At 47.0% G+C, this 19842-nt stretch overlaps 1 long non-coding RNA gene across 2 annotated transcripts in view; it reads right to left on the bottom strand.

Moving 5' to 3' along the window:
* The window catches only part of LOC141073882 (uncharacterized), a 37823-nt gene extending 19007 nt beyond the window's left edge, over window positions 1–18816 (bottom strand). The window contains exons 1-2 of one of the 2 annotated variants that reach the window (XR_012227087.1): window positions 16242–18816; window positions 15720–15802 (exon numbers count right to left, since the gene is read on the bottom strand). This is a non-coding gene — a long non-coding RNA (uncharacterized lncRNA). The remainder of the gene's footprint in view (window positions 1–15719; window positions 15803–16241) is intronic. The other variant, XR_012227088.1, reaches the window with a different exon arrangement.
* Between the last annotated feature and the right edge of the window lie 1026 nt (window positions 18817–19842).

Raw genomic sequence — 19842 nt, 5'->3', positions numbered from 1 at the left:
GGAATGAGTGGAAGAGGATACCTGTTGTTGATGGTACTCATTCAAGCCCCTATTGTCAACGCACGGCCACAGAGATCCATCCTTCTTGACAAAAGAAAAAGCCAGCTCTCCTGGGCGAAGAGGATTTTCAAATAAACCCTTTGGCGAGATTCTCCCGGATGTATTCAGACATGGCTAAGGTATCTGTGGGAGACTGGGTAGATTCTGCCCCTTGGGGGGAGTTGAACGGGGGGGGGGGGGGGGGGGGATCAGTTCAATTGAATCATAGAATTGTACAGTTGGAAGGGACCTCCTGGGCCATCTGGTTCAACTCCCTGCTCAAAACAGGATTCACTAAATCATGGGCAGTCAAAAGGCTGTTGTGGGGGGGGGGGGGAGAACCTCCGCCTTCCTCTTATCAAAGACATCAGCGTAGGAACGGTAGGCTGAAGGAAGGCCCACAAGGTCAGGGGGTGGCCGGGGAACGGCAGCAAGATGGACAGGAGTCAGGCAGCAATCCTGGCACAAGTGCCCCCAGCAGAGTACCTCCCCCGAAGACCAGTCAAGGACCGGCTGGTGTGTCCTTAACCAGAGGAAACCAAGTAGAATCACATGGGACAGCTTTAGCAAAACATAAAAGGACATCTTCTCACGATGCAAGGCTCCAACTTGCAACTCTACTTCCTCAGTGACAAAGGTGACGGTCTCCTGTAGCGTTTTGCCATCTACTGCACCAATCAGGCGAGGATTACATAGGGTAACCACGGGAACTTGGTATTTGTCCACCTCTTCACCCCAGATGAAGTTACCTGCCGAGCCCAAATCCTCGTAAGCCACCTCTGACCCACGCCTCTGCCATGAAACCACAAGAAGAGTCATAGTAAGTGGATGAGAGGAATCACTTGCACCTAGGGAGGCCTCTCTTACCTGACCTAGGTAGAGGAGTTTCCCGGTCTCTCTGGACAGGTGCGGACAAAATGTGAAGAACCTCCACAATAGAGGCACAGGCCTTGCGCCCATCTCTCCCTCCGACGTAACTCAGCCAACTTGAGGCGATCCACCTCCATGGGTTCGACAGAGGATGAAGAAGAGGACCCGGCTGGGTGAGGACTAGGAGACCAATTGGAAAGGGAGCCCGGTCTAGTGGGCTTCCTGTCTCTCTCTGACTCCCGGCACGCTCCTAGAATTGCAGATCATTATGTGTGGCCAGTGAGATAAGGTCTTCCAGGGTGGTCGGGGTATCCTGACCCGCGAGTTCATCCTTTATCCTGCTCGAGAGCGCACAAGATTGCCCCTACCAATGCCCTGTTTTTCCAACCAAGCTCCGAGGAGTGAGTATGAAAGCGGATAGCATACTGTGTGACCATGAGGGAACCCTGATGAAGGTTGAAAAAGACTCGTTAAGAGGCTAACCGACCCGGTTCATCAAAGACCCTGGAAAGGTATCCAAGAAGACTGGAAGGCTTGAGACAATGGGATTGTCCCACTCCCAGAGAGGGTTCAGCCAGGACATGGCTTCTCCGTCCAGATGGGACATAATGAAGACTACTTTGGCCTGATCAGAGGGATATTGCTGAGGCAACCATCAAAATTGAGGCTACACTGGTTTAAGAACCCCCTACAGAGTTCGGGGTCACCACTAAACCGAGGGAGCTTGGAGAGGCAGGGCAATGGGAGAGCTGCAGAAACCGGGGGCGGAGTCTGAACCGCAGTGGCAGACTGGAGGGCCACCAAATGGCTATCAACAGAGGTCTTATAACTTAAAATATGGGCTTAAGTATCCCGTTGCTGACCCAGCTCCTGTTGAAGACTGGCCAGCGGAGTCACATTTCCAGGATCGGCCACATGCAGGGCCAACAATCGGGAGTCCATGGACTTCGTGACAGACATTATGCATTCCTGGTTCTCCTGCAAAATAAAGAGCTACTCTTTGGGTGGCAGCAGGATTACCGGCGGGATCCATGGCCTGATCTTACTGTTAGCGGGGTGGTCAGTTGAGGAAAGCCTCCACTAGTGGACCCTCTGGATCGTGGCACTGAGGCCCTGGGCGAGCCACCAGGTGGAGCTGACCCCTATCCAGGGATCGTTAGGAGCAGGCACAGGGATTCGGGTACCACAATAGCCGGTACCAAGAGGGGCGACTCAGAACGGACTGGAGTAAGACCACGGGACTACAGGAGACAGAACCAGAGTAGGCCTGCAGGACTAAGCCATGGACAGTAAGACAGAGAAGGGATACGGAAGACAGGTCTGGAGTAGGACTGCGGGACTGGACCACAGACAGCAGAACATAGTAGGGACACAGAAGACAAGACCAGAGTAGGACTATGGGACTGGACCACAGACAGCAGGACAGAGCAGGGACACAGAAGACAAGACCGGAGTAGGACTGCAGGACTGGACCACGGACAGCAGGATGGAGCAGGGACATGGAAGACAGAACCAGAGTAGGACTGCAGGAGACAAGTGTGGCAAAGGTGAGAAGCAATGGTAGCAACAGGGGCCTAATGTGCTATGAAACACGAAGATCAGGTGCCTCCATTACAGAAGGGCGGCCTGATATGCCCCTGCCTGGTCTCCCATTGGTCCAGCATTGCTTCTGGGTCAGGGCACCGCCAAAGCACAAGAGACAGGGAGGCGGTGCGGCCGGTGCATGCGCATAGCATCCAGAGATGCCAGCGGCCATGTACCTGTCAGGAGAGGCCATCGCGGCTGCCGGGCGGCGAGGGGCTGAAACGCAGGAGTGGAGGCAGGGTGAGTATCCGGTGGTGGCATGACACTTATGTTGCCTGTACTGCCTGTGAGCGGCACTATGCCTGTGGCCAAGTCCGGGTCACGTGACCCCCAGGCTCCAGCCGCTGCTAATAGCCACTGACTAATGCTGGGATACTGAAAAGCTGGGTGGCATATATAGATGTGAGATGCTGGGTGGAAAACTAAGTGGCAGATATGAATGTCTTGACAAAGTATCAATGCAGCCGTGAAACATCTCCATAAGTTCCATTTACTATTTTTTTTTTCCTGAAAAGCAAAATAAGCCTAAACGTTTTCTATAACATTTGAGTGAATTAACAATTTAAAGGGTTTATAATATGCCAGTGGAAGAAGTCCATCCCAAAAATCTGTCGAATTGTGGCACTAATCACAGTTTCAACTTCCTACAGTTGTGCATTTACATGCGCCGAACACCATTTTTCCACTTGACATACGTCTAGCACTCAGCCCCATAGACATGTCTATGGGGCATCAGGGTGAATGACCATCTCACCTGCATTGCAATTCTCAAGAGGAAGGCTGAGTTCACACGTGGCGTTTTTTTCGCATTTCCGCGGTGGTTTTAACCGCGCAATTTTGCCGCAAAAAATAAGCATCCCATGCATTCCTATGGGATTCCGCAATGCTGTGCTAATGCTGCAGTTTTTACCGCGGCGGAATCGCTTCGCGGTAAAAACCGCAGCATGCTCATTAATTTGCGGAATCGCGGCGATCCCGCGCCCATAGGAATGCATTGTTTCGCTTACTTCCCGCATGTGGCTGTGCACACCATGCAGAAAGTAAGCAGAACAATTGTGGATGGTACCCACGGTCCGGAGGAGAGGAGACTGTCCTCCGGGGTCTGGGTACCATATCCCTGTAAAAAAAAAAAAAGAACAACAATATTTTTTATTTTAGATTCTAACCTTCCAGCGTCCCGCGCAGCATTCCCGCCTCTCTCCATGCTCCCGGTCCCAGTAAGCCTTTGCGAAAATGCCCGCGATGGCGTCCGTTCTCGCGGGATCGCGAAGTCTCATGGTCATCGCGATCCCGCGAGAACAGACGTCATCGCGGGCATTTTTTCAACGGATTACTGGGAACGGATGCGCGGGACGTCAAAAGGTAAGAATAACACCATTTTTTTTTTACATTATATCTTTTACTACTGATGCCGCATAGGCAGCCTCAGTAGTAAAAAGTTGGTCACACTCGTCAAACACTATGATTGACGAGTGTGACCAACCTGTCAATCACTTTCCAAGCGATGCTACAGATCGCTTGGAAAACGCTAGCATTTTGCAAGCTAAATACGCTTGCAAAATGTTAGTTTTTCCGCGGGAAAATCACGGGAATTTAAAATGCGATTTTCCCGCGGAATGGAATTCCGGAATTCTCGCGGTAATTTCCGCAAGAGTTCCGGTACATGTGCACTTAGCCGACAAGGGGTTCAACTCTTCTTGTAGCCATTAGTGGGACTTGCAGCAATCATTTATCACACAGCCACAAGTGTGAAAATTAACCATTTTATTTGGGAGGGAAGAGCAGTGGGGTGAAATGCAAATACTTAGGACATTCATTATTCTTGGATCCTTACCCAGTGTCTTTTTCACACATTGGTAACCAGTGCACTTTACAGGTTATCTTTTTATGTGCAAATTGCCTCTTCAGAGAGAAGGACTTGAACTCTATAGCGCCACCTGTTAGTAGTAGCAATCCTACATGTCACAATTAAGCCATAGTACAAGACTCGTTAAAGCGCTATGTGGTGATATCACTTATTTATTAGATACTGGGAATTAATTAGGAAAACAACAAACATTAGGGTCATAGAAAAAGCGTGTCCCTGCAATCACTTACAAGTTACCTGCGTGAGGTAGGATATTTGGCCATGTTTGATTTATGATCTAGATATGGATGATCCCTTTACACTTGTGAATATCCTTGGCTACCTTGGGCAATTAAAGCACTATATAGCACTTTTTCTCATCTGGATATTTTATTCACACTATTTGCACTTTATTTGCCTTAGGCATATTAACCCTTAAGGGCGCTCCTGTGTGTTTCCCATACATGAAATTTAATCTATATTGGAACAACATTAGTATATTATACCCTTGCATTTTATGCACCATTTGTTTTATTTATGTGAGCACCACGCATTTATAGCGATTTTTTTGATTGATGTTTTTGAATATTTTTTCTTTATTGTTGTCACTTTTTTGTGCTCATTGTATTGCCCATTTGTTAACTTTTTTCATAATATGGTCTTTTTGTCTTGTGTGATTGCAGGCACCAATTGTGTGCCATTTGCACTATTTGTTCTCAAATTTGTGAATTTAAAATGATAAATCTTTTATTAAAGGGAACCTGTTACCTTCATTTTCCACCACAAGCTGCAGCCACCACCATTAGGGGCTTATCTACAGCATTCTGTATTGCTGTAGATAAGCCCCCTGAAAGATGAGAACAAGTTTGATCATACACGCATACAATCTCATTTTACATCCTCCATCCACTTTTCCAAAGTACATCTTATTAGTTCTATTGCAAAAGTGGAATCTGTTTCCTAACTTTCCCAAGATGGCTGCCTGGTTCATCATGGCAGCTCAGTACATTATAGCTGTATATATATATTCAGCTATAATATACTGAGCTGCCATGATGAACCAGGCAGCCATCATGTGAAAGTTAGGAAACAGATTCCACTTTTGCAATAGAACTAATAATATGTACTTTGGAAAAGTGGATGGAGGATGTAAAATGAGGTCATGTCTGCTAGCAAACCTAGCAGACGTGCATGAAGGAAAATTGGATCAATAGGGGAATAGGGTTAACAAATATATAGTCAAATGTGTATACGTGATAGTGTTGGTAGGGAGCAGACTCATTAAAATGTCAAATGCATGAATTTAGCCTGGAAGCAGTGAGAAGATTGAGGACAGTAGCAACAGATAACAATGACTTATGGGTTTTATTGTCGTTTGGGGAACATTAATGTTGCCGTATTATGTCATTGTATTCTTTGTTCTAAAAACACATTTCGCTGCAATATGATGTAACCGTATACGCCTTTTGCTGCAAGGTGCAGCTTTCTTTGCTCGCATTATCTATAAAAAGCCCCTGTTACTCGGGGCCGTTTCACCGCCATTATGCCTCTGTGCCAGACCATGGCCTTTCAATCGCCAGACTTCTCAGCGATTCTTCGTCCATCTGGATCCCTGTTTTGTGCCTGCATGCTTCAGCTCTGACCCTCTGTACCTGTTCTGCCGTGTATCTCTCAAACTTCAAACTCAGCTTGATAAGAGGATTGTCTACATCTTTTTCCCGGCTCTTCCAGCTCTCAGTAAAGACTTTTCCTTCAATATATATAATTTTTTTGGGGATATATTTTTATACTTACCATCTCTGTATTTTTCTGCTTGGTTTTGTATACGTCTGCCTCTTGGTCCTTTGTGTTTTTCAGAATAAATTTATTAGGTATTGCCACTATATGTAGCAGCTCTGGTCTCTTCACAATTAATATGGAGTTGGTGTTTGTCCCAGACCTTGGGTCTTCCTGCACTATTTAGAGCTTCTTGTCTTACAAACAATATGTTACCTCGTAGCGTCGTTGCATAGCTTAATTGCAGTGATCAATAGGACTCATTTTAGGAGCTGGTTTGAGGAGAGCCCAATCTTTTTCACTAAGGAGTCCAATACACTGTATGCAGAATTATTAGGCAAGTTGTATTTGAGAGGATTCTTAGTATTGAACAACTATGTTCTCAATCAACCCAAAAGACTCAAATATCAAAGCTTAATATTTTTGGAAGTTGGAGTGGGGGGGGGGGTTTGTTTTTAGATCTGGCTATCTTAGGAGGATATCTGTTTGTGCAGGTAACTATTACTGTGCAGCTTTATGAGGCAACTTAATAAAAAACAAATATATTGGTTTACCTGATGAAAATAAACAAGTGAGATGGGTATATAACACAAAATTTGGAAATCAACATTTCTGACATTCAAAAGGGAAAAAAAAAAAAAAAAAAAAATATAAAAAAAAACAGTGACCAATATAGCTTTCACTAGAGTTGAGCGACTTTTGGTTTTTTAGGGTCGAGTTTCGTTTCGTGAAACCCGACTTATCCAAAAGTCGGGTCAAGCAAGATCGGCCGATTATAGGGAAAAGTCGGGGTCGTCCCGAAACACGAAACCCAATGTAAGTCAATGGGGAATAAAAGTCGGCAGTGAGAGGACAGGAAACACACCTACAGTGCCCATTTGAATGCCAAAAGCATCAATTCTTCTTACTTAAGCTTGTCAACCTTAATTAACTTCATAATACAAGTTACGCACTGAAAAATGGGGGTTATTTGGCTAAAGTTGTGGGGGGGTAGGGCTGGCTCCAGATTTTCATGTGCCCTGGGCGAAAGAGCACCCCTTTAACACATATCACAACTCATCATGCTCCGATACGGCAGATAAATAGCGGTATAGTACAATGAAAAATACTTCACTTTTTACAGCTCATGACGAGGCCCATCTATTTCTCCATACAGAATCATTGGTCCCATATAATGTTTGAAACAGAATATGATGAGCTCCACATAATGCTACAGTATATGTTGGTCCCCATGGATGAAGCTCCACTGTCTTATGGGCCCAAATAATGCTCCAAACATAATGGGCCCCATTTCTAATGCTCTAGTGTATAATGGGCCCTGTAAATGCTGCTCCAGTGTCTGATGTCCACCTTTGGAATGTTCCAGTGTATGGTGGGCCCCATCTATCATTCTCCAGAGTATAGTGCTCCCCAAAAATTGCTGTCCCAACATTGAAAACATTCAAATAAGTCTCCTCGCTAGGGAATCCCTGTACTAGTCTGGACTCCTCGTCGTCCCCATCTTCCATCTCACTGCACAGTATTTCAACCTTGCAAGTGCTGTGATCCTGAGCAAGCATGGGGGGCCCACTCGTTGGCGACGGCACTGGAACAGGGCCCCTGATAGTACGGTGGTGTGTCTGATGGCGGGTGGGCCGAACCTGCACTTTCATCTGCAGCTTCCTCTTTGTCACCGTGTAAGATGGAACTGTATATGGGAAGGGTAACCTGAGTTTCATCAGGGTCAGATTCAGGCCGTGTAGCGTGCGAGGGGAATGTAGTGGTCTGGGTCAATGTACCAGCAGATTCATCGAGCAGTGGCTGGGCATCAGTGCACTTGTGTCGCCCCCAGGAGTACGGTCGCCACAGTGGCATTACCTTCCTCCTAGGGAGTGTGATGTCATGCTTGGGAGCAACGAAGGATCTCTCTAGCAGGTTAACTGATTGGGCGGCATTATTCCCACGAGTCATGACCCTCCAAACAGCGTTCATGAAGGCAAAGTGTTTGTTTTACGTGGGCAGTATGGTTGCAAAGCTGAACCTTAAAGGAATGTCCAGAAGGGCATCACCAGGAGTGGAGCCTACGGTTAAATTTGACTACACCTGGGAAACCTCAACCATGCCAGCTACAGAAAAGATGCACATATTGCAAGCTTAATTCCGTTAACGAACGAGACTCAGTCATGCCCCGCGGTCCGAGTCCGGCTTACTAGAGGGACACGTGAGGCTCTGGCACATGAGATTGGCCAATAACTGGTGTGTCATGCCCTTACATGTCCATGGCTGCATGTGCGCTACACTGAAAAGGCCAGCGTTTGTCGCTTACAGGTGCAGATAACCCGCTGAACAATGTTAGTGATGGGGATCACTGATTACAATTATTACCCGCGAACGATGATTTCCCAGTAAGTGCAGGTCAACCGCAGTTCCGGAATTAGGCCTAACCGTCATTACTGAAAAAATGAAAAACTTACGTGTGCAAACCACAGGTGCTGTAGCTTGCTTAACAGCTCGCCAGCCATTCTCACGCCCAGTATGGATTACACGTGATTGCACAAAGGTGAGAAAGGGTACCGTATCCCCGGATAACATGTATGGATAGCGTACACATTCAAAATATATGTCTATACATCAGGAGGCAGGCTCAGATGGTGTTAGGCACAGTATGGATTTGACGACCCAGACTACACAGCGGAGGAGCAGGGAGAGGTAAAGATTGCAAATGCTGGGGCCCTGCCCAAGCAAGGGGGGCCCACTCGTGGGCGTCGGTACTGGCACTGGGCCCCTCATAGTACGGCGGTGTGTCTGACGGCGGGTGTGCACCACCACCGTCAGAGGCACTTGATTGCACTGAGGGACCCTGTGCCAGTGCCCGCGCCCAAGAGTCTGCCTACCCACCTGTCCAGGGCAACGGCACTCGCACGGTGTCGTGCGCTAGGTGGTGACCCCGGCCATGGGGGGGGAGGCAGCACAGTTAGGGAGTTTTAGAAAGTGGCATATGTTGATGTTGGACATTCAGCTGATGCAAAAGGCGAAATAGGTCAAGTCCCAGGAAGAGGTGGACCAAAGCAAGCCATTTTTCTGTCACCCTATGTGTCATCAGGGGAAGGTGGGACAAAATCCTTGGAAACCCATGCATGGTTCATTTTAATGAAGGCTAGATCATCCACATTTTGGGTTGACAGACGGGTCCTTTTTTCTGTCAGGATTGATCCAGCTGCACTGAAGACTCTTTCCGATAGCACACTTGCAGCTGGGCAAGCGAGCTCCTGTAAGGCATATTGTGCCAATTCAGGCCAGGTGTCCAGTTTAGCGGCCCAATAGTCAAAAGGGAATGACCTGTGTGGGAGAACATCGATATGGGAGGAAAAGTAGTTTGTAACCATAGTTGACAACTGCTGTCTCCTGTCACTTTCCATCGATGCAGTATTACCAGTTGTGTGAGCGGTACTTGAAAAGTCAGTCCACAACATTGTCATGAAACCCCTGTTTCCAACGCCACTTCTGCTGTGTGCACCATCAACACCTCTGCCAAGCTGCCCCCGGCCCGTACGGCTCGTGTGAGAACCATCACCGCTGCTGTGTGCTGGGAATGCCTCAAGCAACCGATTTACCAGAGTTGCTTGTTCATTAGCCAATATTAGGTCAAGGTTCTCCTGTAGCATGATGTTTTGTAATTTGCCTTTATAGCGTGGATCCAGGATGCTGGCCAACCAGTAGTCGTCATCGATCATTTTGGCAATGCGGGGGTCCCTTTTTAGGATCTGCAAGGCATAATCTGACATGTGGGCCAATGTTCCCGGTGTCAATGATGCACTGCGAGTGCTGGTTGGAGGAGCACTTTCTGGCAAATCCACATCCCTCCAGTCACGCACAAACCCTGTACCAGACCTTGCCATGCCAACATTTTCACTTGCCCCACGAGATGCATCCTCCTCCCCTAAGTAATCATCCCCATTATCATCCTCCTCTTCTTCCTCCACCTTGTCCAGGAGAGGTCCCAGAGCAGACAATGGCTGAATGTCATCAAGGATTCCCTCCTCCTCTTCCTCCTCATCAACATTGGCTGCAGACGCCTGCTCCTTAAGGTGCATCAAAGTTTGCATGTGCAGACGCATAAGTGGGATGCTCATGCTTAGGATGGCGTCGTCTGCGCTTTCCAGCCGTGTGCATTCCTCAAAGCACTGAAGGACTTTACAGAGGTCTTTCACCTTCGACCACTGCACACCTGTCAACTCCATGTCTGCTCTCAAAGTGCCTGGCCGTGTATCCTCCCACAAATGCATTATGGCCTGCCTCTGCTCGCACAGCTGCTCCACCATGTGCAGGGTGGAGTTCCACCTTGTTGCAAAGTCGATAATGAGGCGGTGGTTGGGAAGGTGGAGCAATCGCTGCAGCTTCTGCATACGAACGGAGTATACAGGCAACCGGCGGATGTGCGCGCAGTCTTCGCACCTTCTGGAGCAGGGCTGTTAACTCCGGATAATTTTTGGGGAAGCACTGCACCACCAGGTTCAAGGTGTGAGCCAAGCAAGGTATGTGGCTGAGTTTTGAAAGGGCTATGGCTGCCACAAAATTACGGCCGTTATCACTAACTACCTTGCCTGCCTCAAGATGTACACTGCCCAGCCATGACTCAGTTTGTCGCTTCAAGTACTCGGCCAGCACCTCGGCGGTGTGTCTGTCGCCCAAACACATCATCTGCAACACAGCCTGCTGACGCTTTCCACTAGCTGCTCGATAGGGGGACACCTCGTGTGCAACAGTGGCAGCTGCAGATGGAGTGCTCGTACGACTGCGCTCTGTGGACGAGCTTTCGCTTCTGGAGGAGGAGGAGGGTCGAACGCCTACAGCCAACTGTTTCCTATACCGTGGGCTAGGCAGCACTGTCCCACCACCGCTGTCCCCTGTGGACCCTGCATCCACCACATTAACCCAGAGCGCAGTGATGGACACGTAACGGCCCTGGCCATGCCGACTGGACCATGCATCAGTTGTGAGGTGCACCTTTCCACTCACTGACTGCTTGAGTGCATGGACAATGCGGTCTTTTACATGATGGTGGAGGGCTGGGATGGCTTTGCGAGAGAAGAAGTGGTGACTGGGTAGGTCATAGCGTGGTACTGCATAGGCCAACCGATAGGGCATCATCTCAAACGAGATTAGTTTGGCAATGTGGGCGTTCAAACCCAGTGTACGCGGATGAGAGACTGAGTACTTTCTTGACCTACTCATAGTGTCTGGGAGGGTGAGCTGGACTTGAGAGCTGAATATGGTGGAAGTAGCGGTGGACAGGGCGGACAGAGAGGGTTGATGATGGTGATGGAGTTGGTGTTCTTTCTGATGGCCTAGAATCAGTCTTTCGTTGATATAACAGTGGGATTCCCTGACTGCTGTGGCCTTGCAACGACACCTCAACATTTGCTGCTGTGCTAACCGGTGGGCTTACAGTGGGGGAAACAATGTAGCGTTGCTGACTACCTTCTTTGTGATCAGTTGCACATGTGGCACTTGAGGTTTGGTGTTGTGTCCACGCTTGCAAGTGCATGCTGGTTAAATGTCTAAGCATGCAACTGGTATTCAAATTTTTCAGATTTTTCCCTCGGCTAAAGGTCTTTGCGCACTTCTTACAGATAACCTTGGCCTGATCATGAGGATTTTGTTCAAAAAAGTGCCACACTGCACTCTTCCTACTTTGGCAGACATTTTGCGGCCTAGCACGCTGTGATCTTTTGATCCTCTGGACAAGCTGTCCAGCAACTCTTTTGATGTTTGGAACCTGTCTTTGGAGTGCTCCGGGCCTGCCAGATAACAGCTGTTGCGATGTCGATGTCTGCTGTGGATGCTCCTCATCTGAGCTATTGGAAGCAGCATCCTCTTCCCCCAATGGATGCCAATCTGGGTCAACAACTGGGTCATCCATCACCTCCTCTTCAATGTCATGTGCACCTTCCTCTGTGTCACCGTGTATGGTGGTATAGTGTGCAGGAAGGGTCACCTGAGTCTCATCAGGGTCAGAATCTGGCTCTGTACACTGCAAGGACAATGTAGTGCTCTGAGTGAATGTACCAGCAGAATCATCTATCAGCGGCTGGGCATCAGTGCACTCCATGTCAGATTCATCTTGGCCTGGGTAATTCACCATTTCACTTGATAATCCAGGCATGGTATGTGAAAACAGCTCCATGGAGTAATCAGTAGTATGGCCTGCGTCATCCTTCAATCTTGGTTGGGGTGAAGGACACAAAGAAAGGTGTGGTTCATGAACATGAGCATCCAATGACGACTCAGTGCTTTTACTTTTTACAACTTCAGAAGAGGAGGCGATAGAGCTGGAGGCTGAGTCAGCAATGTAAGACAAAACTTTTTCCTGATGCTCTGGCTTTAAAAGCGGTTTGCCAACTCCTAGAAAACTAAGCCTTATGGAGCCAGACGATGATGCAGGCTCAACACCTCCTGCATTCGGTCCTATTTTGCTCTTGCCACTACCATCAGATCCACCACCATCATTACCAGCTGTCAACCCCCGCCCAATTCCACAGCCTCTTCCACCAGCCTTCCTCATTTTTTGTAGAAATGTAGACAAAATCCAAACAAACTATATAGTAATGTAAAACAAGGTACAAGGTGTCTATAGGACAGGGGAGATTTTGAAATTCTGCACACACTTGGACACTTATTCAGTGGGCCTCACACAATCCATATCAGAGCGCTATGTCACAGGCTCGATGGCACAGGTGTGAAAAAAAGGGACTACAGGATAAGGGAGATTTTGAATTTCTGCACACACTAGTGGACACTGGACACTTTTGGATTGTGTGAGGCCCACTGAATATCAGAGCGCTATGTCACAGGCAGAAATTGGCTAGTGTATCACAAACTACAAGGTGTATGTAGAATTGGGAAGAATAGGAATCTCCCTAGAGTGTAGGTCTGTAAGAACGGAACAAGTCCTCCACTTATTCTCACAGAGTGACACACAGATAGCTTCACTGTGGCCGTGATAACAGCCGTTACACGGTACTGAGAGGAGCGTGCACGTACACGGCTGTCCGGTGTACGTAAAATTGTCAAGCTCTGTGTTTTTTAAGTATACGGACTGACACGCTGTCTCTCTATAGTTTTGAATGTGATCAAACATCAAATATATTTAACTGTTTGAAAGCTAGACAAAACTAGTAGGTGCAGGTCTGTAAGAACGGAACATGTCATCGACTTATTCTCACAGAGTGACACACAGATAGCTTCACTGTGGCTGGGATAACAGCCATTACACGGTACTGTGTGAGGAGCGTACACCGCTGTATGGTGTGAAAAAATGCACGCTCAGTACCTCAGCAGGATAAAAAAAAAAAAAAAAAAAATTGGGATTGCTTTTAAAAAAGCAGTTTGCGGAGCAGTGGGTAAACAGCAATGCAGCTGTCAGGAAGCCTTAGAAGGCAGCCTAACAACCAACACCGCTGATCCACCACAATATAGCCTCCCCTTGCACTGCACACACAGTGACTGGTGTGTTGTACAGGCAAAATCGCTAGCAGCAGAAGCAGTTTTTTTTTCTTCTTCCCTGCCTAACGCTCTCCCTACAGAATCAGCAGCAGCAATCTCTCCCTATGCTAAGATCGGCAGAAGTAAGATGTCGGTCGGCGTGCACGCCCTTTTATAAGCCCTGTGACGCCCACCAAAGCAAGCCAATCACTTGCATGCCCTTCTGAAAGATGGTGGTGACCCCTGCCTATGTCATCACGTTGCCCACAGTGTCCGTGGATCCCGATTAGCTGAAAAAGAGCGCAAAACAAACTTTTGAAACGCGACTTTGGAGCGTAAGTCACCGACCTCGTGGCCGACCTCATCCTAGGGTCGGGTTTCATTTCATGAAACCCGACTTTGCCAAAAGTTGGTGACTTTTGAAATATTTCGACCCGTTTCGCTCAACTCTAGCTTTCACCTTTCTTTATGATGAGGCTCAAAAGCCTTCTGTCAGTTGTTTGATCTGTTTACTGTTCGGAGAGATGTGCCGTTTTCCCTCCTTGTAGATCTCACATTTTATGAGGCCCCACAGGTTCTCTATGGGGGTTCAGATCAGGTGAACAAGGGGGCCATGTTATTATTTTTTCTTCTTTTAGACCTTTACTGGCCAGCCAGACTGGAGTATTTGGATGCATGTAATGGAGCATTGTCCTGCATGAAAATCATGTTTATCTCGAACGATACCAAATTCTTCCTGTACCACTGCTAGAAGAAGGTGTCTTCCAGAAACTGGCAGTAGGTCTGGGAGTTGAGCTTCACTCCAACCTCAACCAGAGAAGGTCCCACAAGTTCATCTTTGATGATACCAGCCCATACCAGTACCCCACCTCCACCTAGCTGGTGTCTGAGTTGCAGTGGATCTCTCTGCCCTTTACTGATCCGGCCTCTGGCCCATCCATCTGGCCCATCAAGAGTCACTCATTTCATCAGTCCATAAAACCTTAACCAAAAAAAAACAAACAAACACACAGTCTTAAGACATTTCTTGGCCCAGTATTGATGTTTTATCTTAGGTTTCTTGTTCAAAGGTGGTTGTTTTTCAGCCTTCCTTACCTAGGCCATGTCCCCGAGTATGGCACATCTTGTGCTTTTTGATACTCCAGTAACGTTGCAGCTCTGAAATATGGCAAAACTGGTGGCAAATGGCATCTTGACGCTTGATTTTCCTCAATTCATGGGCAGTTATTTTGCTTTTTTTTTTTTTTTTTTTTATCAACACGCTTCTTGCGACCCTGTTGGATTTTTGCCATGAAAAACGCTTGATTGTTCGGTGATCATGCTTCAAAAGTTTGGCAATTTCAAGACTGCTGCATCCCTCTGCAAGACATCTCACAATTTTTGACTTTTCAGAGTCCATAAAATCTCTCTTCTGACCCATTTTGCCAAAGGAAAGGAAGTTGCCTAATAATTAAGTGCACCTTATATAGGGTGTTGATGTCATTAGACCACACCCCTCAATACAGATATGCAAATTACCTCATTTACATAATTGGCAGTTAGCTTTCAAGCTTATACAGCTTGGAGTAGGACATGTCTAAAAAGGATGATCGGAACAAAATACTCATTTGCCTAATCATTCTGCACACAGTGTATGCTCACCATAGTCACCTGCATGCTCTCAACACATTATGCATCCGTCACCACTGCAACAATTCTACAGATTATTGGGGTGGACTTCCACCAGCATAGGACAAACCCTTAAACTGAAAATCCACTAAAATGTAATGGAAAACTTTTTCCTGAAAAACAGCATATTTCTTCGACCCCATCTGTGGAGAAAATAAGCAGCATTATGTACTGTATTTGTAACAGATGAATTATTACAAGTAGGCATGTGCAGATATACACAAAGATGTATCAGTTGTTTTAATCAGATAACGGGGTACATGGACACAGTCTGGATCATTTCAGTAGCTGGTGAATATATACATCCCAACTCAATGTATGTTGCATGCATTAGGCAATCAAATAAATGAGGGCACGCAGCCGGTCACGGGGACCTCAGAAACCTGGTAAACTGAGTATTTTTGGGTAGTGATGGTGTGGGGGTGGTCTGGACAAACAAGATGGATGCCTTCTGTGGGTGGGAAGAGCTCACCTTGTCTGCGGTGATGCAGCATGGATATATCTGCATATGGTTAGTGTAGTCAGATAGATCTTGATCAGTGTCGTAGCTTGATGCTGGTGGGCCCGGATAAAAAAAAAAAAAAAAATATAAGATGTTTGACACCTGCAGACAAAGGTGTCAAAGGCCAGGATGTAAAAGAAACACAATTTAACATCTTCTGTGTTAAGTTTAAAATAATATTTACAAAAGACCCATTCAGAGCTTTTGTGGAGCGAATGGCAAGTTTGATGTGCTGTCAGGTTGAATGTAGTTGACTAATACGCCTTAAAATACTCAAATCCTAATTGGCCAGGGAGGCCTGTCAGGGGCTGGCTAGGTGGCTGTAGGAGTCTGTGGGATTGTGAAGGGGGATGCAGGAGTCTGTGGACCTGGGCAGGGGGCTGCGGGAAGCTGTATGGTGCTGTAGAGGACTACAGAGCCACAGTCCCTGGTGTCACTTCCTCAAGTATCATGACAGCTACTAAGACTATACAGACATGGATTTTTACTTACCCAAACCAAGGACGAAGAGGCTCTCTGTTCCAGTTAATGATGGAGGCCAGAGAGCAGGGTCCCTCCATAGTGATGTCAGCTATTAGAGAAACTTGTAGTCCTTGCCCCAAGGAGACAGTTTAGTCTCCACAATACTTTGCTAACCATGTGAAAAAAAAAAAAAAAAAGGAAGTTATTGTATTATAAAGTGAGAGCCTGCGATGGCAGAGCCTGCGAGGGGCCTGGCAGAGCCTGCGAGGGGCCTGGCAGAGCCTGCGAGGGGCCTGGCAGAGCCTGCGAGGGGCTGGCCAGGTGGCTGCAGGAGTTTGTGCGCCTGGACATGGGGCTGCAGGAGGCTGTATGGCGCTGTAGAGGACTACATAGCCACACAGCCCCCTGGTGTGACTTCCCCAAGTATCATTACAGATGACTGCATATACATGTAAACACATACCTGTACGTACATGTGTCATGACAGCTACTTAGACTATACATACATTGATTTTTACTTAAACAAAGTACGAAGAGGCTAGCTGTTCCAGTTAATGATGGAGGCCGGAGAGCAGAGTCCCTCCATAGTGATGTCAGCTATTGGGGAAACTTGTAGTCCTTGCCCCAAGGAGACCTTTTAGTCTCCATGATGGTTTGTTACCTAGTTGAGAAAAAAAAAAAAAAAAAAAAAGAAGAAGGGAAGTTATTGAATTGGAGGAGGCTAAGGCAGGCTGTCAGAGGGTGGAGGAGACTGTAGCATGCTGTGGGAGGCTGTGCTATACATACTTACCAGCCGGCAGCTTGCAATGTTCAAAATTTCATGTTTCCCTCTTTGGGCAGCCCGGTGACTTAATGCTTCTTGAAGGCCAGGGAAAGTCAGGGGGCGGGCCTGTAAATAGTCACACACACACACACACACAGCCAGTCACCCTTCCCCCCTCAATTCTAGCTACAGCCAGGGAGGTTAACTGTTTCCCGGCCTCATAGCACACTGTCTCCACCCCCAGCTATACAGCACAGAAGCACAGGGAGATGAATGACAATTAGTGTTGAGCATTCCGATATCGCAAGTATCGGGTATCGGCCGATATTAGCTGCATCGGAATTCCGATTTTTTTTTTCACATCGGATACCGGAATCGGAAGTTCCCATAATGCTATGAGCCCGCTTGCTTTGATTCAGCCAATGGTAATCCTCAGAAGTGTGGGCACATCCTGTTAGGCATGTTAACTATTGGCATGGCTGTGATTGGCTGCTGAAATGATGTCATGATGCACTATAAAAGCCGCCGCCACCATTTCTGGTCACTCTGCTGTGAATTCAGTTAGGGACAGGCTGGTGTTGAAGACTGAGGGACAGTTAGAAATAGCGATTCTACAAAACATATTGTGCTTTAACTAGGCTACATAAACCACCACTGTAGCTTTTTCCCTAGCAGCAGTGTTCACAGCTGTCTGCAAGGGCTGTGTGAGTGCAGCTCACACTGTGGAGTGGGTCCTGCAGCCACGTCTGGTTGTAGGCCGCCCAGCGTGCCTCATATTTTTCAAAAAGTCTATCTAGTGTGCTTCCATCCGTATCCATATACGTTGGTTGCAATCACTAGTAGTAGACAGCGGAGCCTTTCTTCAGCCTTTCAGTGCTAGTGCCCACTTAGCTGCACTGTTCACGGCTGTCTGAGAGGTCTCTGACTGTGTGTGAGTGCAGCTCATGCTGAGTAGTGTGTCCTGCAGCTACATCTGGTTGTAGGCCGCTCAGCGTGCGTCACTGCCACACACATTTTTCTTTTATTGCAGCTCATTTTTTCTTCTCCCATTAGTGTGAATCCATCCATATCCATCTACATTGGTTGGTTGCAAACACTATATAGGAGTAGATAGAGGAGCCTTTTTTCTGGCTTGTGCTCTTCATCTGCAGCCAGATTAGTATTACCCAATTTTTTTGGAGCCTCATCTTTGGCATTGTAGGTTACCTGCCTGCATTGTAATAGCTCCAAAAAGTTGGTGATAATATCACTTTCAAATCTTTGGTCACTGAAGAAAAATATCTCTCTTCCTTACTTACAAGTAAGTGCACGGTTGAGAATTAAAAAGTAAGAGCAATGTTGAATTGAGGATAAAAATAAATCTTGTTTAATTGTTCATTCAAAAAGTGATTACAAAAATGAAGAAAAGTAAGTTCATGACATGCAATAATTATTTGGAGAGAGAAACAAGCATCGTTCTTACATATAGTCTTGAGCAGCTGTGGTCCGGGTGTTCGAGAGTCTCAAGGGATATGAGATCTCCTGAACAAGAGTTAGGTCGGCTTTATATACTATTTTGACCTATAAACTACAACCAGATATGGTGGCTTGCCTCTATGTTCATAACTTCTTCCATATTAAGTGAACCCTAGTTATTTTAACAATATGCATACAGTTATTTATGCATTACCTTAGTCTGAGATATTTAAGCCTAAAGCCTGAGATCTTTAGAACCATTCATTACCTCTAAATAGTCACATTTTGACAGTTCTGACAAGTGACCTATACATTTGACAAGTAAGAAACAGCTGTATGAGCCAAGGCACTCAGAATAACTCAGTCACTTCTCTAAAGTAAGCAGAGCCTGTTAGCTTAACTAGACTCTGTATGTGAGAATTAATCTATATATTTTTTATTATAGAAATACTGATATTTTACAGTCACATCCTTTTTTTTTGTGAAAAAAAAACCTAAAAAACACAATACAGTTCACCAAACACTACATTCGAAAGTTGTGTAGGCCACATTAGCTCCTATTAAAGTGTAGTCCACACACTTCATAAAATTAGTGTTTCTTCTACCTGTAACCAGCTGTTCAGGAATAAGCACACTAAGCACCCCCTTTGTACTTTTCTGCCTATCTTTATCAGTCTAGCAAGATGAAGAAGGCAGGGAGCAAGGCACGTGGGTGTGGAGTTTCAGCAGGGAGAGGAGGTGGGGATTCTGCAGGGAGAGGACGTGGGGATTCTACAGGGAGAGGACGTGGGGATTCTGCAGGGAGAGGACGTGGGGATTCTGTGCCTGCTGCGGGCACCTGTGAGTCAGTATCCCCCAGTTTTAGCAGGAAACAGTCCTTTATGCACAGCTTTGTAGGACCTCACCGTACCCCACTGCTGCGGAAGGAACAAATTGAAGCCGTTGTCGGATAGATGGCAGCTAACGCATCGACTTCAATGACTTCCACATCCTCTCAGGGCCAAAGCACCGAAGAGCAACCATCTGTCTCTTCACCACCTGCCAAAGTGCCCAGGCAGTCAGAGAGCACTGGACAGGAGCCATCAGTCTCTACTTCTGATCTCTGAATCTGTTGGCTTGGAAAGAGGTGGCCAGCCAAGCAGCATTCCAGAATGTGAAGAGGGAGTATGCAGTGATGGGCAACTTTTTTGTCCCTCTGAATCTGAAGAGACGGGTGGGCCAGTGCCTATGGTCAGCACACCTCAGTACGCATCAGATGATGACGAGACACAGGTGCCACTGTCTGGTGCGTACTGTGCTGGCGAGACAACCCAGGAAAAGGAGGTGCTTGAAGAGGGGAGTGTAGATGAGGAGGTCCTTGACCCATCATGGCGTGAGGAACAGGAAGGTGGTGTGAACAGTTCTGAGGAAGAG

This window comes from Dendrobates tinctorius, unplaced genomic scaffold, assembly GCF_039654945.1.
Source record: "Dendrobates tinctorius isolate UK_male_01 unplaced genomic scaffold, ASM3965494v1 ptg000317l, whole genome shotgun sequence".
In the NCBI taxonomy this organism is placed as follows: domain Eukaryota; kingdom Metazoa; phylum Chordata; class Amphibia; order Anura; family Dendrobatidae; genus Dendrobates; species Dendrobates tinctorius.
The sequence above is the reverse complement of the archived record's forward strand: the minus strand, read 5'-3'. Positions and strand labels throughout refer to the sequence as shown.